General features: G+C 43.7%; 1 protein-coding gene across 2 annotated transcripts in view; it reads right to left on the bottom strand.

Moving 5' to 3' along the window:
• The window catches only part of Lypd6 (LY6/PLAUR domain containing 6), a 135,015-nt gene that overhangs the window by 37,538 nt on the left and 79,883 nt on the right, over positions 1-17,594 (bottom strand). Inside the window, exon 2 of one of the 2 annotated variants that reach the window (XM_051166813.1) lies at positions 15,950-16,000. The exons of the other annotated variant lie outside the window; for it this stretch is intronic. The gene's annotated coding sequence lies outside the window, so the exon portion shown is untranslated. The remainder of the gene's footprint in view (positions 1-15,949; positions 16,001-17,594) is intronic. 2 annotated transcript variants of the gene reach the window in all.

Raw genomic sequence — 17,594 nt, forward strand, 5'->3', positions numbered from 1 at the left:
GTGATTTTCACAGCTACGTGTCACAGTGATGACAATCCACCCTAGGTATTGCTTTTTAAAATGGATTACATCATACTTCTATGGTTAAACCACTATTTTCAAATCACTAGGTTATTTAGCAGATAACTTCTAAATAGTAGCTATGTTCCTCATTTGAAAAAGGGTATGTTTAAGAAGTGGATGGTCCTAGTACCTGTCCTCCAGGTCTCTGGTACCTTGAGGTATATACCACTATGGCAGCTCAATGTTAGTTTCTTTGTTTTGGAAAGGGAGTTGGGTTTCCTAAGGCTGTTACTTGATTTTTCATTTAAGTGCATCTTATCTATTTAACACAGATACTTAGAGGAAGGAAGGATTTCATCACCCTGAGCATAAAGACAAATGTAATCAGTGAACTCCAAGTCCCTGTCATCGAGGTTGACATATGACCGTCTTCATTTGTAGGTCTTTGTAAATAATGGCTATTAGACAAGTTTATCATTGTAGCAAAAGAGACTAAAATAAGATTTTACATAATATCCATTCAAGCAGAAAAGACTGTAGGGGGATATTAATAAAAGAATGCTGTCCCAGAAAACAGAACAATTTTGTTTTGTTATCATAGATAAGCAAATCCATTTCTAACGGTAAAACTACTGAGTAGCTTCTGGTGGCTAAGAAAGTCCGGGCATCCAAACTGACTACAACATTCTACACAGAGGGAGCCAGGTGCTAGTCCCACTGTCTTCTCCTTAGTGCTGTGCTTTACTACTCCGACCGTAGCTGTCTTCTTTGTTTGCTTTGTCACTCACCCTTTCACTCATCTGTTCAGCATCCTCCACAAAGCAGCTACAGATCATGTTTGTGGTTAATAGTTCCAGCTTAGCTCCCAAATTCTTTAATTCTGTTAGAGAAACCATCCATTTTATTCTTCAAACAATGTGCTATGAAGACAGAACTGATAAGAACATGAAAGGAAATGCTGATATCCATTCAGTACTCAATAATATCCAAGTAGGAGATCGAGGTGCAGGGGGTGTCTGTGATTTCTTTAGTCAAGAATGACTATGAAGGCTGAGGGTGAGGGCATGTGCTTATAATCCCCATTTCTAAGGCTACCGAAGCAAAAGGGTAGTGCATTACTTTCTAAGAAGACTGTGTTCAGAAATAACAAAATTAAAGAGATGGGTGAGGGAAGGAGGAAGAGGAGAAGAGGAAGAGAAGGAGAAAGAACAGGAACAAGAAGACAACGATGACACGGCTTGACGTTGGTGCCAGATTAAGATACCAGGTGGAGAAACCATGTGGTAGGGCCACACCAACTCTTCCCAGATCCTCTGGGATAAAGACTGCAGGCATTGTCAACAGAAATTCAATGAATGTTCATATTCCCACGTCTTCTCTCATAAAAAAAAAGTTGGAGGTAGCATGGAGAGGAACAGGGGTGCCAAAAAACCTGAGGGACAGGAGCTGGCTGAGCAATGTCCCAGGACTCTATTTCACAGAGATTCCAATGAACCTTTCCACACACTGACCAGACTGACAACTGACAGCAAATTCTGGCTGCTGGGAAACCCTCAGATTCCAACCCGGCCTCTGAGTATGAATCCTGGAGGAGGAGGAGACTGAGGAAGGTGTTGCACAGGCAATGGGAACTGTTAGAACTAGCCACATAGGATGTCCGCAGCACTCCTCCCTGTGATCTGCTTCCTGCCTGCTACCCCTCGCTTGACACGCCATATTCAGGTGACAGAAGCTCTTCAAGTTTCCAGGAGCAGGCTGTCTCTTACTCGGTGCCTTGACTTTAGATGCCCCTCTTCATGCTTGATCTCCCTTCTCTGCTTAAGGCTGACGTCACAGGGCCCCTGTAGAAAGCCCAGGCTTGTGGAGGAAACAAGAGCACTACCATATCTTTCCTCGCATGGGTTTTTCTCTATTTACATTTAGAAGCTTGTTTCACCACGGTAACACAGCGAAGGAAGCTGGCTTGGCTTACTTTATATTTATTTATGTATTTATGATTTACAGATTGGGGTTCAAATTTTAGCTCACCACTGATTACGCCCTTGGGCATGCAACTTTCCCTTTCTTCATCTTTAAAATGAGGTGTCATCTACCCTGACATGGGTGCGAATTAAGTTATTATGGATAGTGCTCTTTAAGTACTACTATTAGCAACTCCATGGATATTATGGTCATTGTCTTTCCTGCTTGGTTATGATCTCCTTAAAGGCATCAATTTTTGTACATTTGACTACTTTTTACCTTCCCAGAACCAAGAAGGTAGGGTATATCAGAAAGCAGGCTTGTTGAATGGATTGATTCTCTATAGATCTAACATTCTAACAACGTTTAGACAACATAGTAACTGCCTTCTGTAAGACTAGAATGAATTGTGTGCATTCTAATACATATTATACACATATGAATGACACGCTACAGGAATTCTGAGGAAGCATGAATTTGGGGGTTCTTGGAAGGGGACAGAAAAAGTTACCTGGAAAGACTGACATCTTTTAGGGACAGTATAAATAAAGTGCTTGCCTTTGTAGGCATGAGGGTCTGAGTTCAATACCCAGAATCCATGTACAAAAATGAAAACATCTGGCCATGGTGATATGTGGTTATAACAAACCCAGTACTGGGGGCGGGCAGAGATAGGCAGATTCTTAGACCCAGGTGGACAAGCTTAGTGTATACAACAAACTCCAGGCCAAGGAGAAAGCCTATCTTACAAATACGGTGGATGATATAATAGTCACTTGATGATGTTTTCTGGCCTCCACGTGCATGTGGCAGCAGCAACAACAACAACAAATAAACCAACCTTCTAGGTATCTCTCAGTCCAATCAAACTACCAAGCAAGACTCATAGTCACAGCAGCCATCTCTGTAATATATGCACTGTCATGGTATAGTAGGACTTGTAAAACCCTTGCCTAACCCTCTTTTCCTTAATAAAGACCTGAAAGTGCAAACCAATAATTGTGGCAATTCAAATATGAGACAAAGACGTCACAAGGTATTTGTTGAAAGGAAGTTGGTCAAAACTTTCAAGAAACAAAGAAAAATATCATATCATGAAGTCCCAAGGGCCACAGGGAAAACAAATGAATCTTCTGTCAATGAAACTGTAAAGAAGGAAAAGAAAACTGTGCGTTTTGTTGTCATAACTGAGTATGAAAGCTAGGTCCAAGTGGACATAGTTCTTAGTCAAGAAGGAAAAGGCATCAACCAACTACAGGGTCCATTGCTATCTGTGGTCTCAGATACTCATGTGCATCTCTGGGGTTAAGGGGACAGCATTGTACCCATGGAGATGCTTTATGAAAAGCTCCAGATTAACCCAGTTCCCTGACTTCCATGTCTTGTCCCATCTGAGATATGCACCAGGAATGATGTCAGAAGGAAAAAGAGGCTTGGAGCCTGGCATAGCCAGTCCATCTATGTGCTCTTCTAGCTGCCTAGGGAAAAGCACTTTACCCCATTTGTCTTTGCTGATGACGCTCAGCAAGAGCCAAACACCCAGGAGCCATCACACTTTATAAAGACCTGGACAGATTTCTGTTATCCTTCCAATTTCTAAGGACATCTACTAGTACTAGGACACGGGAAATGGCAGGGAAGAGAAAAAACGCGAAAATTTCATTATAACGTGAATGAACCCAAAGAACTTTATGCCAAGTGAAATAAGCCTGGCTCAGCGAGACAAGATATTACATGATCTCAGGATAAGCATAATCTACAAAGTGTGAACTCACAGAAATAGAGAGTAGAGCGATGACTCCCAGAGGCTGTTGGTGAGTGGGAGTGAACCAGCAGATGCTGGTCAAAGTGCAGAGTTCCAGTTACCCAAGAAGAATTTATTGTTCAGCATGATGACTACAGCAAATAATGATATGTCGATACTTGAAAACTTCTTAGAAAGTAGAGCTTATATTTCTCAACACACACACACACACACACACACACACACACACACACATACAGAGAGAGGAATATGAAGTAATGAACACAGTCATCCACTTGATTTAATTATTTCCCAATGTATGCACACTCTGAAAGATCCCATTACGTATCATGAACTTAAAAATGAACAAATACATAGTAAATAAATAATGGGGAAAACTTAGAAAAGTGAAGTGCCATGGCCAGCGGTGCAAAGATGCTGGATCCGGTGAGGCTTAGCCTTTGATGTCCCCAAGTGCACGAGATTTGCAGAAGCTCAGATCCCCAAACCATGGCTGGGAGTTTGGGGATTTGTCCTTGAGGAGAGCTTCATTCTAAACACTGGCATTAGGGGACCCTGGCCAGAGCAGAGTGAAAGAGATACTTAAGGTTTGCAACAATTAATTTGCTTGATGTGAAGAGGGGATGGGTTAATGAACAAAGCCACATGATGTTATTCTCCTTCCACAGAAGAATGTCAAAAGAGGGAAAGAAAGCCTGCTGACTAAAGGCATCCTCAAAGGCCGGCAAGTCGCACTGGGGCACAGAAAACCATCCACCATACAAAGGCCCTCCTTTGGAAGCTTCCTCCCGCACTTCTTGTTGGGAAATCACCCAGGACCACTTGAAAGGACAGTGCTGGGACTCCTCAGCCAACAGACAAGAGGCAGGGCCTAGCTTGAGGTAGCTTGTCTGTCAGCCATCCTAAGGAAACAGGAGGAACACCTCATTCCATCACACTAGTTGGTCCAGTGCTCTGGGACTAGGCAGCCTCTTCTCCTCTCTGTTCTGGAGATGGATAGGAGGTCTCGAAGGACAGCCAAGCTACCCCTTACAGCCAGGCACCAGGCTGTCCAGGAATAACTTGTGCTGGCCCAGGGACTTTTCTCTACTTTAGGACTATCATGAGGATAAATGCACGGTGTGTGGAAGACAGACAGTGCAGGCCTAAGAACAGCTGCTATGAGCCGTCCAGCCCAGGCTAGTCTTTGCTACCACGACGTAAGCTTGGGTTAGGTTTCCTAACCTACCCCGTGCCTCAGCCTCAGCCTCAACAGAAGGGAGAAATTACAACCAAAGCTTCTATGGCTCTCGTAGGATTAGCAGGGATAAGAAACTGAACAGATTTGGATCGGTGCCGACACTTGCTTGCCAGGTAATGGAATTCTCAAAGTTGCCTTGGGCTGTTGAGGAAGGCACCTGGTTATCCACGTGGGTCAACGCCCTGCTGGGAACTGTTGGCTTCTCACGCTGGAAGCGACCTGTGGCAGGCCTCACGGAGGTATTAAGAAGCACTAAATTCAATGGAAGAAGACAACAAGGACAGAAACCATTTCCAGCAGCGTTTCTGGCTTGCTCGAGGCTAAGGTCAGCATCCTTTGTTGAGGATGAAAATCCAGGGCAAGTAAAATAAGGCAGGAAGGTCTAGGGAGAACTTTCCAGATCTGAAAATGCCTTTTTCTTAAAGAGGAGGGGGTCTCAGAGACATAAGCTATTTAGGCATACACAGAAAACCCTATATTTTCCTTAATGCACAAAGCCCCTATCTAACTTAAAAGCTAAATGAAAATTGCCAAATAAGAAAAAAATACATTAAAATAAAATAGACTGATTAAATACAAAGGAAAATGGCAATGCCATGTTTATTGAGCAGTTAGTTAGTGAGGGGCTAAAAAAGATGAAGTTGTCACTGTGCCAGCATTATATTTTATTTTACTTAGAAAAATGGCGATTTCATTCAACTTGTTAACTGCAAAGTACTCTGGTAAGTGATATCTTTAATCCACAATCCCCTCATAGACTAGGCTTATTATAACCCTACTTTACAAAGGAATAAGTGGGGACACCAAAAAAACAAAACAAAACAAACAAAACAAAAAAAAAAAAAAAAAAAACCCGCACACACTGAAGAGCTGGCCCAAGGGTGACAGGGCTTCAGTAAGCTTACTGTAAGGAAACAAAGCATCTCAGGGATGGGGTGACGGTGGAAGGGTGGAAACTGGGTGCTCTTTCTGGCATCCCTTGGACACCGGAAGGGCCCAAAGAACTCTATAGCGCCTCATTTTTTTAATTGAAAAATAAAATCATTCATATTACATCTCAATTGCTATCCCATCCTGTGCATCCTCCCATTCCTCCCTCCCTCCCGCTTTCACCCCATTCCCCTTCCCTATGACTGTGACTGAGGGGGACCTCCTCCCCTGTAATATGATGCTAGGGTATCAAATCTCTTCTTGGTAGTCTGCTATCCTTCCTCCAAGTGCCATCGAGTCTCCCCATCAAGGGGACATGGCCAAATATGGGGCACCAGAGTTCATGTGAAAGTCAGTCCCCACTCTCCACTTAACTGTGGAGAATATTCTGTCCCTTGGCTAGGTCTGGGTAGGGGTTTGATGATGACTGCACATATTGTCCTTGGTTGGTGCCATAGATCGAGCAGAACCCCTGGGCCCAGATCTGCCCATCATAGTGTTCTTCTTGTAGGTTTCTAGGACCCTCTGGATCCATCTATTTCCCTATCTCCTATATTTCTCTCACCTTAGGATGTCCTCACCTCTATCCCACTTTCCTGGTAAGTGAAGACTTTCATGAGACATACCCCTTGGCCTAGTGTCTAGATATAAGTGAGTATATACTATTTGAGTTTCTCTGCTTCTGGTTTAGCTCACTCATTATGACCATTTCTAGTTCAATCCATTTGTCCACAAATTTCGGAAATTCCTTGTTTTTAATAGCTGAGTAGTATTCCATAGTGTAATTGTTCAGAATTGAGCAGAAAAGACTCGAGTCTCTTCCTGGAAAAACAGGGGCTGGACCTGGTGCGGACAGTTAGATAAGTGTATGAAACTATCCAGGAGAATAGAGAAGGGAGAATACAGAAAATACAAGGAAAGGGAGGGAGAAGAAAGAGTGAAAGTGAACGAGAGAAGAGCTGCCGAGTGGTTCCCAGGATTTCGATATACTGACATCAGGCAGCGATGCAAGTGTCTCCAGTGGACTGTATGCAGTGCATCCCTGGTGCTACAATTTAGCAAGTAGTGGTCGGCCCTGAAAGTACAGCCCAGATATCCAGACTGCAATAAAGTTTAGGAAACTTTAAGAGTGTTTCTTAAGTTGTTAGCGAAGAGGAAACAGCCCCAAAGGCCCTTTGTTTTTTCCCAGGCCCTGGCAAACAACCCCCAGTTCCCAGTTCCACTCAATTAAGGGACTATTAAACCATCCAGTGCAATCAGAGAGCCCTTTAGTCCACAGGGCCTTCTCCACCCATCCTTCCAGTCCTTTCTCCCAGTCTTTGAGGAAAGGAAATGGGAAGGCGGTGACCTATATAACCACCACAGCACAGCCCCTTGATTCTCGTGCTCTGCCCTTAAAACTGACAGGATTCTCTTCATTTCCTTGGAGATAATTTCTCTAACATGCCTTTTTACCGTGTAAAATCTCGGGTGATCCTATGCTGGCCTTGAGCCATTCTAAAGCAAAGTGCTCTTTGCCTGTCTGACCACGCATTTAATTTTTTAAGACAACATAGCGCAGCATGCTATCTTTTAGGGACTCCAAGATCCTCTCTGGAGACCAGCATACTCACCAAAGATTGCCAGAGAGGTGGGTAAGTTACTGAGAAAAGAAACATGCAGAGGGCCTTGGAGTGATAGGAGGAGATCGCCTCTACAGGCCACAGAACAAACTTGGACTCACGAACAGCCAAACTCTTCTGGGGTCCTGTCTCACACCCACTGCAACATGTCACCATGCCTTCAGCTCACGGTGGCCTTCTCCGTAACTCCGTCACCATGCCTTCAGCTCACGGTGGCCTTCTCCGTAACTCCAGCACTGGTAACAATGATAACTGAGGCCTGAGTCTTGGAGGTTACTGAAAGGTAGCAGGTTTTTCATCTTGCCTGACTTTTTTTTTTTTTGTTTTTTAACAACTTTCCCTGATGTTACTCACAGAAGGAAAAGGCAGGGTTGGGGTGAATCAAAGGGAACACATAGTAGTATGGCCACAGAAATGAAGGAAGGGTCATAATGTAATGACCTCAAGCTTACTTTGCAAAGTTGGGACAACCTACTACCCAACTCATATCAGATAATCTACGTAGCCATGTAGGGTTCTGCAAGACATTTCTCTTGTGAGTAGACAGCAACACTATCCCTCCCGCCCCTGCCCAAGTGTGTGGTGCACAGAGAATCAGAGCAAAGAGGCAAAAGAACTAGGTTCCAGGTCCTGAACGGACTTGAATTTGTTATGACTCTCTGCAAGTCTTGCTGTTTACCTCTAATAGCCCTTAAGTACCAAGCCAGCCTGTGCATGCTCAGAGCTCTTAAGTGCCCAGCAGCCTGTGCGTGCTTAGAACTCTCAAGTACCCAGCAGCCTGGGTGTGCACAGGCATATGGTTGTCAGGGGTAACAGATGCTGTGTGTGCCTGTGTCCACAACCACAGCCAAATCAGCACTATGTCCCAGGGCTGTCTTCGATTGACAGGCATGTCCTCCCATGAGGCCACCGTGGGAGCTACTTGCCACGTGACTGCTGAGCAACTGATCTGTTCACTGAAGGGTTTAATTTAATTCTACTTAATTGTAGCTTAAGTTAAAAAGCCACACGTGGAAAATAAAAGCCACATGCGGCCAATGGCTATGGTATTCAATAACAGAGCCTTGAATTAATAATAAATGAGAAAGTCACTTGAAATTGTGGCTTCACAATCGATTAGGATGAAGATGAAGGAGAATGTTCTTCATTCCCTCGCTAAGTACTCACACAGATATTAGTTAAATAAGAAACACTGCACAGATGTTCCTAAGAGTGTTTCTCTACGTTTGATCTTTTTTTCCCCTCCTGGGGTCGAAGGGATATAAGGAGACTTGGACCCAGCATTTGAAAGGTGCCACCCAAACCACTTGTGCTCGCCTTTCATCCTCAGTCCACGGCAAAAATCTAAATGCACTTGATTCTGTTAATTATCTTATCAGCTAGGTTGTTATGTTTCAACGCTAAGTTTAGCAGATGAGTAAACTGAGGGAGAGCAGGGATAGTTACAAAGTGGCAGCGTCAGGCAGCCTGGCTTCATACGGCACTTACAGCACGCTTTAGTTTTCAGTAGGTGAGGATGGGAGACAACATCCTGCTCAATGTTTCTTGGGTGTTCTAAGAATGTCTCACTACAGGAGTATTAAGTCCATGCCTTCTTGTTGATATAAAACAATGCCAAAGGCTGGGGTATTTCTGAGAGACATCTGTCTAGATCACCCTACTGGAATCTGGGATGTCCAAGAGCATGGCTATAGCATCTGATGCGAACCCTGATATTACATTATAGAAGAGAAGGAAGAGGCAAATGATTACACACACAGAAAGGTCATAAAGGTCACGCTACCTCCACAGCGCAGCATCCAGCCAGCCACACAGGGTGTCTTAGTTAGAGTTTCTATCACTGTGCTGAAACACAACAAAAAACAACTTGATGACGAAAGGATTTATTTGGTTTTCACTTCCACAGCACTGTTCATCACAGAAGAAAATCAGCACAGGATCTCAAGCAGGGCAGAAACCCAGAGACAGGAACTGACGCAGAGGCCATGGAGGAGTGCTGCTTACTGGCTTGCTCTTATAGCTTGTTCAGCCAGCTTTCTTATAGAACCCAGGGGTGGCCCCACCTACAATGGACTGGATCCTATCAAATCAATCACTAAGGTTAAGACAATGACTTATAGGCTTGCCTACGGTATGATATTATGGATGCATTTTCTCAGTAGATACTATAGACATTCTCTCAAATGACACTAGCGTATGTCAAGTTGACATAAAAACTAGCCAAGACATAAACATAGCCCTCATGATCTATTCACCTGTGAGAGTCTCACTTCCCATTACAGTGTGACGGCAATGACAATTCAACATGGCTTTGGCAGGAGCCACTGAAACTATGCTAAGAGGAAAGTGGCCATTTCATCTCTCATTAGTATAGAGAAGGCATCTGAACACTGGGCAGTGGCAGGAGGAAGGGGAGACAGGGCAAAGTGATGCTCTGGGGTCTCAATTCACTAGCCTGTTTTTCCAAGACCATCACTCAGCTTCCTCACCTTTCTCAAGTCACTGAAATCAGGGGATGATGATGGACAGGGATGTAGGATACAGCAAAGTTGAAAGATGCAGGGGGAAGTAGTGTTCATTATATGTGGAAAGTTGATCTCAAGCTAATGTAGTTAGCTTGGATATAAAGTCTTATCTTCATAAATCAAACTGCAGGTGATTTAATAGATCTAAGTCCCATAGCAATCCCTAACCATTACTATTTCAGATAGTTCCCAACATTTTTATTTAAATCGATGCTGAGAAGCATCCTTATTATTTTAACACATGGCCTATTTCCTACCATCTTCTTAAACTCCTAAAATGGTGAGAGGGGAGTAGCTAAAAGGACACTGGTTTGCATGAGTTGGTCTATTAGGAGTGCTACAGGATCCCCTTTCCCTGGCATTGTGTCACACAGTGATAGCAAGTAGAGTCCAGGATGTTTGGTTTCCTTGCTTGCAGTCAAGAGAGGGGAAAGACTAATGCTTAACCTTTTCTTATTGTAAGTTTTGATGAAGCCAATGATCAGGTAAAAATCAAGTAACATCTGAGTTGCCTATACTTAATAGAATCGGCCTCTGCTTACCATAAGACTTGTGGAGCTGGAGAGATGGCTCATGGTTAAGAGCACTTGACTTTTCTTCCAGAGGCCCAGAAGTCAATGCCTAACAATCATATGGTGGCTCCCAAACATCGATAGTGGGATCTGATCTTTTTCTGGCATGCATGAAGAAAGAGCAGCCAAAATACATAAAATACACGAATAAATAAATTTTTTTTTTAAGACTGTAGACAAGGTGTTTCTCTTTGACTGTTTAGGACATTGCAGATCGAACATCTCCTAGTAGCAGCTCAATGCCCATGGGAAAAACTTCCAAGCTCATTATTAGTCAAGAAAACTCCTTCCCTTAGGCATTATTTATTCCATCTAGTAAGTATTGGACCCTGTTCTAAGTTCTAGAGGCACACAGGAAACACTATAGATAGAAGCGGCATTTCAGATTGTGCTTCAATCTATTCCTGGCTTATCCAAGCTCTGAATTTTTGGAAGAAAAAATTGGTTCAATAAAATTAATATTAGGGTTCAGCTCAAGAGCCAGTTGATTAAATACAGCTTATTAACATTTTTGGCTCCAGGCAGCTCAAATGTCTTTTAGAGGCATGATCACCAGGAACACTTTTAAATACAACGGCCAAAAATCCAACAGATGGATTTCTTTCAGATTACCTGGCAGATCTCAAAATCCCAAGACTGCTTTAGACAGGCATTCCCTCCAGATGCATGGTTTTACTGATGTGACTCTCTAAACGCTTTTCCAAACAGTTGTCTCTTCATCATTCCTGTGGCTAGCACTTGGCTCTCATCCTCCACTTTTGCTTAGATGGCCTTCTCAGCCTCTGGCTTTACTTCTTTCCTATCTTTCAATATCACAGACTTCTAAACCAGAGATCTACTAATTAAGTTTTACAGCTGGAAACCACCTTGGGGTCCGACTGCTTATAGGATATAGTTTAAATTCTTTCCTGTGATTAGGTGGAAACGCAAAGCTTAAGCAAGCCCCCAGGGGAATCAAGAAGGAAGCCACTGGGGTTCTGGAGCAGTCATGCCATCTGAGATTTAAAAAAAAAAAAAAAAAAAAAAAAAAGCACCCTTTTGAAGAGCTCATTTCGGCCACAAATCTGCTCTGAGTCCTGTGAAAGAGAAGGCTTGCTTGTAGGGTACCAATACTATTAAAAAATGCTCAACAACATGCCAGGGAATTCAAACCCAAGGGGCTCAGCCAGTGATGCCTATGGTTTGAAGACTGCCTGCTCAGGAGGCATCTACACAAGGCCCTCTTCATAGAAAAGATACAGGACGGGGACAAAGACCGTATGGTTCATTCTGGATCCCATACTGCAATGCCCAGTGGTGGCTGGCATCATAGACTATTGGACCAGCCTTCTAACCATCTTGACTCAAAAGCTAATAACCCTCAGAAGGAATCAGGTGCTATCTTTTAGAAGGGGTGACTGAGGCTTCTAAATAACTCAGTGCCCTGAGTAGGAAGAGCCTGTGGGCCCCCAAGAAAAGCACAGGAGCCAGAGGGGCTTCTCTTAATGGACACTCCCATTGGCCCATAAGGGATGTTTCACTTTCTACCTATAAACCTCTGCTCTGGAAAGCTTCAAGTCCCCAAGGGGTGTATACACTTGCCGCTGGGCATGACAAGGGTTCCAATGAACAAGCTATAGGTACTGCAACAGCACACTAAACTCTTTGTGCCCGGGGACCAAAAGAATAGCATACTGCAGGAATAACTGACCCAGATTTTCAGGCAGAGGCTGAGCTGTTTTTACTCAAACTCACTGCAACTAAGAAGAGCCAGTGCAGCAATCCTAGCCCAAGAAAGGCATGGCCGCAAGATTTCAGAGACCAGGTGAAGGATATGACAGGCCTGTCAGTAAGATCTACCAAGGTGATGATTAAGGATCTGTGAGCTCAGAACGGACACTGTGAGACCCAAAGTTAACTGCAATAACAGAGGGATGGTTTGTCCCACTCAGCTGAGCTCAGCAGAGCTTGGAGACAGAGGAGGCAATGCTTCTTACATATGAATGTAAGACACTGATATTCCATCTTACACCTATCAGAATGGCTAAGATCAAAAACTCAAGTGACAGCACATGTTGGTGGGGATGTGGAGATGAGGGAACACTCCTCCATTGCTGATGGGAGTGCAAATTTGTACAACCACTTTGGAAATCAATCCTGGCACTATCTCAGAAAATTGGCAATAGTGCTACCTCGAGACCCAGTTATACCACTCCTGGACATATACATGAAAGACGGTCCACCATACAACAAGTACATTTGCCCAACTGTGTTCTTAGCAGCTTTATTTGTAATAGCCAGAATCTGCAAACAAACTAGATTTCCCTCGACTGAAGAATGGATAAAGAAACTCTGGTACATTTACACAATGAAATACTATTTCGCTATCAAAATTTGAAATTTGCAGACAAATAGATGGAACTAGAAGAGATCATCTTGAGTGAGGTAACCCAGACCCAGAAAGACAGGCATGGTATATACTCATGTATACGTGGACATTAGCCCAACATAGAAGTTCTCTGAGAGAGTCTACCCAGAGAAGGATCAGGACAAATACTGAGACTTGTATGGAAGAGTTAGGGGATGGAAGGATGGGGTGGGGTGTGGTTAATCAGGAGCTCCACTAGTTGGATCTGGATCTAGGGGGGCTGCAAAAACTGATGCACCAAACAAGGACATTGCGAGAAGAGAACCTAAATCCCTGGTTCAGATGTAGCCAATGGAAAGATCATTCCCCACAGGGGTAAGGGCATAGATAGTGGGGACTGCCTCTGACAGGATCCCTGGTGCCTGTGTTTGATCACCTCCCCTTGGTGCGGAGGCCCTGAGGGAACACAGAGGAAGGAGACGTAGGTTATCCAGAAGAGATCTGATAGGCTATGGTCAGAGAGAAAGGAGGATCCCACTTTTCAGAGGTCTAGGGGAAGGGAATAGGACAGAAGATGGAGGGAGAGTGGGAACTGGAAGATAAGACCACGGGGATAACAATCAGGATGTAATGTGAATAAATTATAATAAAAACTGGAAAACTGTGAATGTAGAAAGTTCTGCAAGACCCAAGGGATGAACTTCAGCAGCTGGGACGAAGAACATCTCAGATTTCCAACCATGGAGAGCAAATGGCCCCACGGCCACAGCCTTAGTATTTGAAAAGCCATCACCACATGGACACCAAAGCTGCTCTTCCCACAGGCAGCTGCAGTCCACTGCCCAAGCATGTCAGTCCATTTGCAGTGAAATGGGATTCCTCTGACTGGAAACGCTGGCCCAAGGCTTCTTACAAAGTACCATTTAGCATCAAGTCCTTCTACCCAACCCTGGTCCTCCCTGCTTCTCCTCCTACTTCCCTCTTTCTCAACGGTGAAGCTCATACTAACAGTCTGGCAGCTCCCCCAGCTCCATCCCATATCCTTCAGAGCTGCTATGCCAATCATTCTATTTCAGGGCTGACCCCATCTCAGCAGGGTCTTCCCTCATCCATCTCTATCATTTCCCTCTATTCCTCCCTGCTAACAGCGGACCCATAGTCACCACACTCACGGGCCAGGAGCTTTCTGCTACCAAGCCTGGGAAATGTCTACTACGCCCCCTGTGAGGAAGCTCTCCCACCCTTCTCTCCTCAGACAAAAGGTTTTGAGCAGTGGACTTTGGACTAGCCTGCTCTCCTATTTCTGCTTATGCACGGCCAGTTCAAGGTATCTTCTTGCCTGCAAAACATCTTACATTGAGTTGTAGGGTTCCCTGTGTCCCATAGGTGTGCATTCACACAAGGTCTCTTTCCCTTTAAGCAGGGGACGGGGAGGAATCAAGAGCAATACTCTCTCAGATAGAACTCAGGAAGCATGCCTCATGGAATAAATGCTGCCATGAGGACCGGTAAGGAGAGTTCTATTGAGGTCTTAATAATAAACACCAGAAACTGGAGAGAGAGAGAGAGAGAAAGAGAGAGAGAGAGAGAGAGAGAGAGAGAGAGAGAGAGAGAGGAGAGAGAGAGAGAGAAAGAGAGAGAGAGAGAGAGAGAGAGAGAGAGAGAGAGAGAGAGAGAGAGACAGAGACAGAGACAGAGACAGAGACACAGAGACAGAGACAGAGACAGAGACAGACAGAGACAGAGAGAGACTCTGTACATGTGTGATTCCCTGCATTTTAAATGTTATACACTCAATCAAAATTAAAAGAAACTTGAGGACAAGCCAACTATAACCAATGGACTGTTTGCCCAGTATGACAGCTGGCATCTCTCATTCTAAAACATTTCAACAGCCCCAACCAAGAGGTCCTGGAAGGCACCCTAAGAGGCTAGAGTGCTGGGTAACTAGAAGACACTGATGTGTTTAAGTTCATGGGATGCTTCATACCTCCATGTTACCACAGACTGCACTCAGCTCACCAAGAAGACAACTGAACCACTGGCTTTCTTACTCAACAATAGAACCTAACATAGGCCAAGCCCCATACCAAGTAGTAAAAGCCTAGGTATGATTAAGGACCATCCCTTCACTTCCAAAAAACAGTAACTTACTAGGAAAGACTAACATGAAAAGGACACTATTATATATTATGTTGAGTAGATTTCATTAATGTCTTTATTTTCTACTAAACGCAAACATCTTGATTTTTCAAATATTTCAAACAACAACGACAAAAAAATAACACAAGCCCCCCCCAAAAAAAATGCTGTTTCAAGAAAGACTTTTAATCCACTTGTCTGTTTCTAGGATTTTAACAGAGCAACTCTCGCCATTACAAAGTTACAGAATGTAGGGCTGGGTGCTGTCGTACTCAGGCAAGCATCAAGACCTGAATTTGTTCCCTGAACCCACATAAAGAGTCAGGTGTGGTGGCATGCTTGTTAACCCAGCACTGGGAAAGGGGTCAAACATATCCCTGGGGCTGCAGGCCAGCCAACTTAGCCTCCTTGGTGAATTTCAGAGCAGTGAAAGACACTCAAGAAACAGCAGACAGCACCAGATGACCAGTAGCTAAGATTGACCTCTGACCTCCATACCCTCCCGCACACACACTAACACATGCAGATTATACAAGATAGGTAAGAATGTAAAAAAAAAAAAAAAAAAAAAAAATGTAAATACTGAGCATTTCACAATAGTAGTACTGGGGGCTGGAGAGATAGATAAATGCTTAAGAGCACTGGCTGCTCTTCCAGAGGGCTTAAGTTCAATTCCCAGCAACCACATGGTGGCTCACAACCACCTATTATGGGATCTGATGTCCTCTTCAGCATGCAAGCGTACACACACTCATATACATAAAATACATAAATATATAATCTTTAAAAATAATAGTAGTGAGCATTTAATAAATATTGCAGTAAAACATTAATAAAATACCTTCAAGATCATAGCTTTCCTCACCATCCTGACTTCCTTGTCCTCACATCGCTGTAAGATACAAGCCAGAGAGGAGAGAATGTAAGGTACAACCTTGCTTCTTAACTAAGCATCTGTCCGGTCAAACTTCTATCGCCTATTAGGTTCCATTTCTAGTGATTTAAGTGTATAAAAAAAAATCACAAATGCAAACACCATCAATTTCTAGGGAGTTGTTCACAGACTCTGAGTTTGCTGAAGACCCAGCCATCCACCATAAAGGAGCAACCGGCCAGCATGAGGTGCCACCTGTGACTTACTCACAGGTGCAGGGACCTGCGAAGGTTATACGGCACGTTTTCAGTTGTTCTGAGGTGTGCTGTGTAGGCTGGGCTCAGGACTTGGCAACTGTTCCACCCCCCGCCGCCCTCCCCCCAGAGGCCACCTTCACCGAGCAAATCAATGCGTAGGCAATGTCTGCACTCTCCAGAGTAGGTACGAGAACTTAACATTCCTAATGACCCTGGCCAGCACTTTAAAACACCCAAATTGAAAGTGCCCCGTGTCAGCGAGTATTGGGAGAATTTTAACAACTGGATTAAAAGGCCAATCAATTGGTAAATCCCCAAGGGAAGTGCTAATGCCAGGGAATAGATTAACCGTTAACTGATTTCAAGAGCAAATGGAAAGTGCAAATCTCAGAGAAACGAGGCGAGAAAGGGAATAAAGTAAGAGGCAGGGGGAGGAAGAGGTGAAAAAATCTGGAGCAGTAGACACCAGTGAGCTGAGTCTGTAACACCACAGAAAACACAATTCTCTTTTTTCCTATTGTCTCCCCTACCCCACATTTTCCAGTTTTGTTTTTTTTTTTTTTTTTTTTTTTTTTTTTATGTAGCTAAAATGTAGGCTGGTTTATTCTGTTCATCTATTTCCTTGTATATAGGGCAATAATGAGACACTAAAAATGTACCCAGTATTAGGGTAGAGAAATAGAACCTTGAGCCTACAAGCACATTTCTTATCAGTCTATGCCATTTGCATTTTCTTACCATGAACAAATATTCAAAGACATATATAATGTTTTCTGCAGGACATGTTTAATTCCAGGCCAGCTTCCTTTTCTATCTAGTCTGTTTCTTGGCCAAAGACTTCTACTGCCAATCACTACATGAGCAAGTCAATTTATTTCAAATTATATCCCACCCCACACTGCCAATCCACTTACTAGCAAAATGGATTTGAGAAGGCCTATAATAAAAGATTCATAGTAAGGCTGTTAAATAAAACAAGCAAATAAAATGCAGGGAAAGGAAGGGGAAATAAAAGGCCCAGGCACGGTATTGACTGTGACTGAGCAAGGAGTACAGTTCCAAGTTGCCTGGAAAAAAAAAAAAAAAAAGGCAGAAGTGGAAACAGGATGGGGTTATCATTCTTGCTGTCCGCGAAAACGATTTTATGCCAGCTTGTCAAAGGAGACATTTTTACCAGGTGCTGAATTCTAAGAGACACTCTGTCAGGCACTGTGGGAGCCTCTTGATTTTATAGTTCTCAAATCTGACCCTGAAGGAGAAAGTTTATTACAGTTGGCTGAGTCCCGCTCGCAAAATTTCTGACCCAGAGGCCTGAGGGTTGGGTGCTGAAGCTCCACATTTCTGACAGGCTCGCC

The sequence above is a fragment of the Acomys russatus genome, chromosome 24, assembly GCF_903995435.1.
Source record: "Acomys russatus chromosome 24, mAcoRus1.1, whole genome shotgun sequence".
NCBI lineage: Eukaryota > Metazoa > Chordata > Mammalia > Rodentia > Muridae > Acomys > Acomys russatus.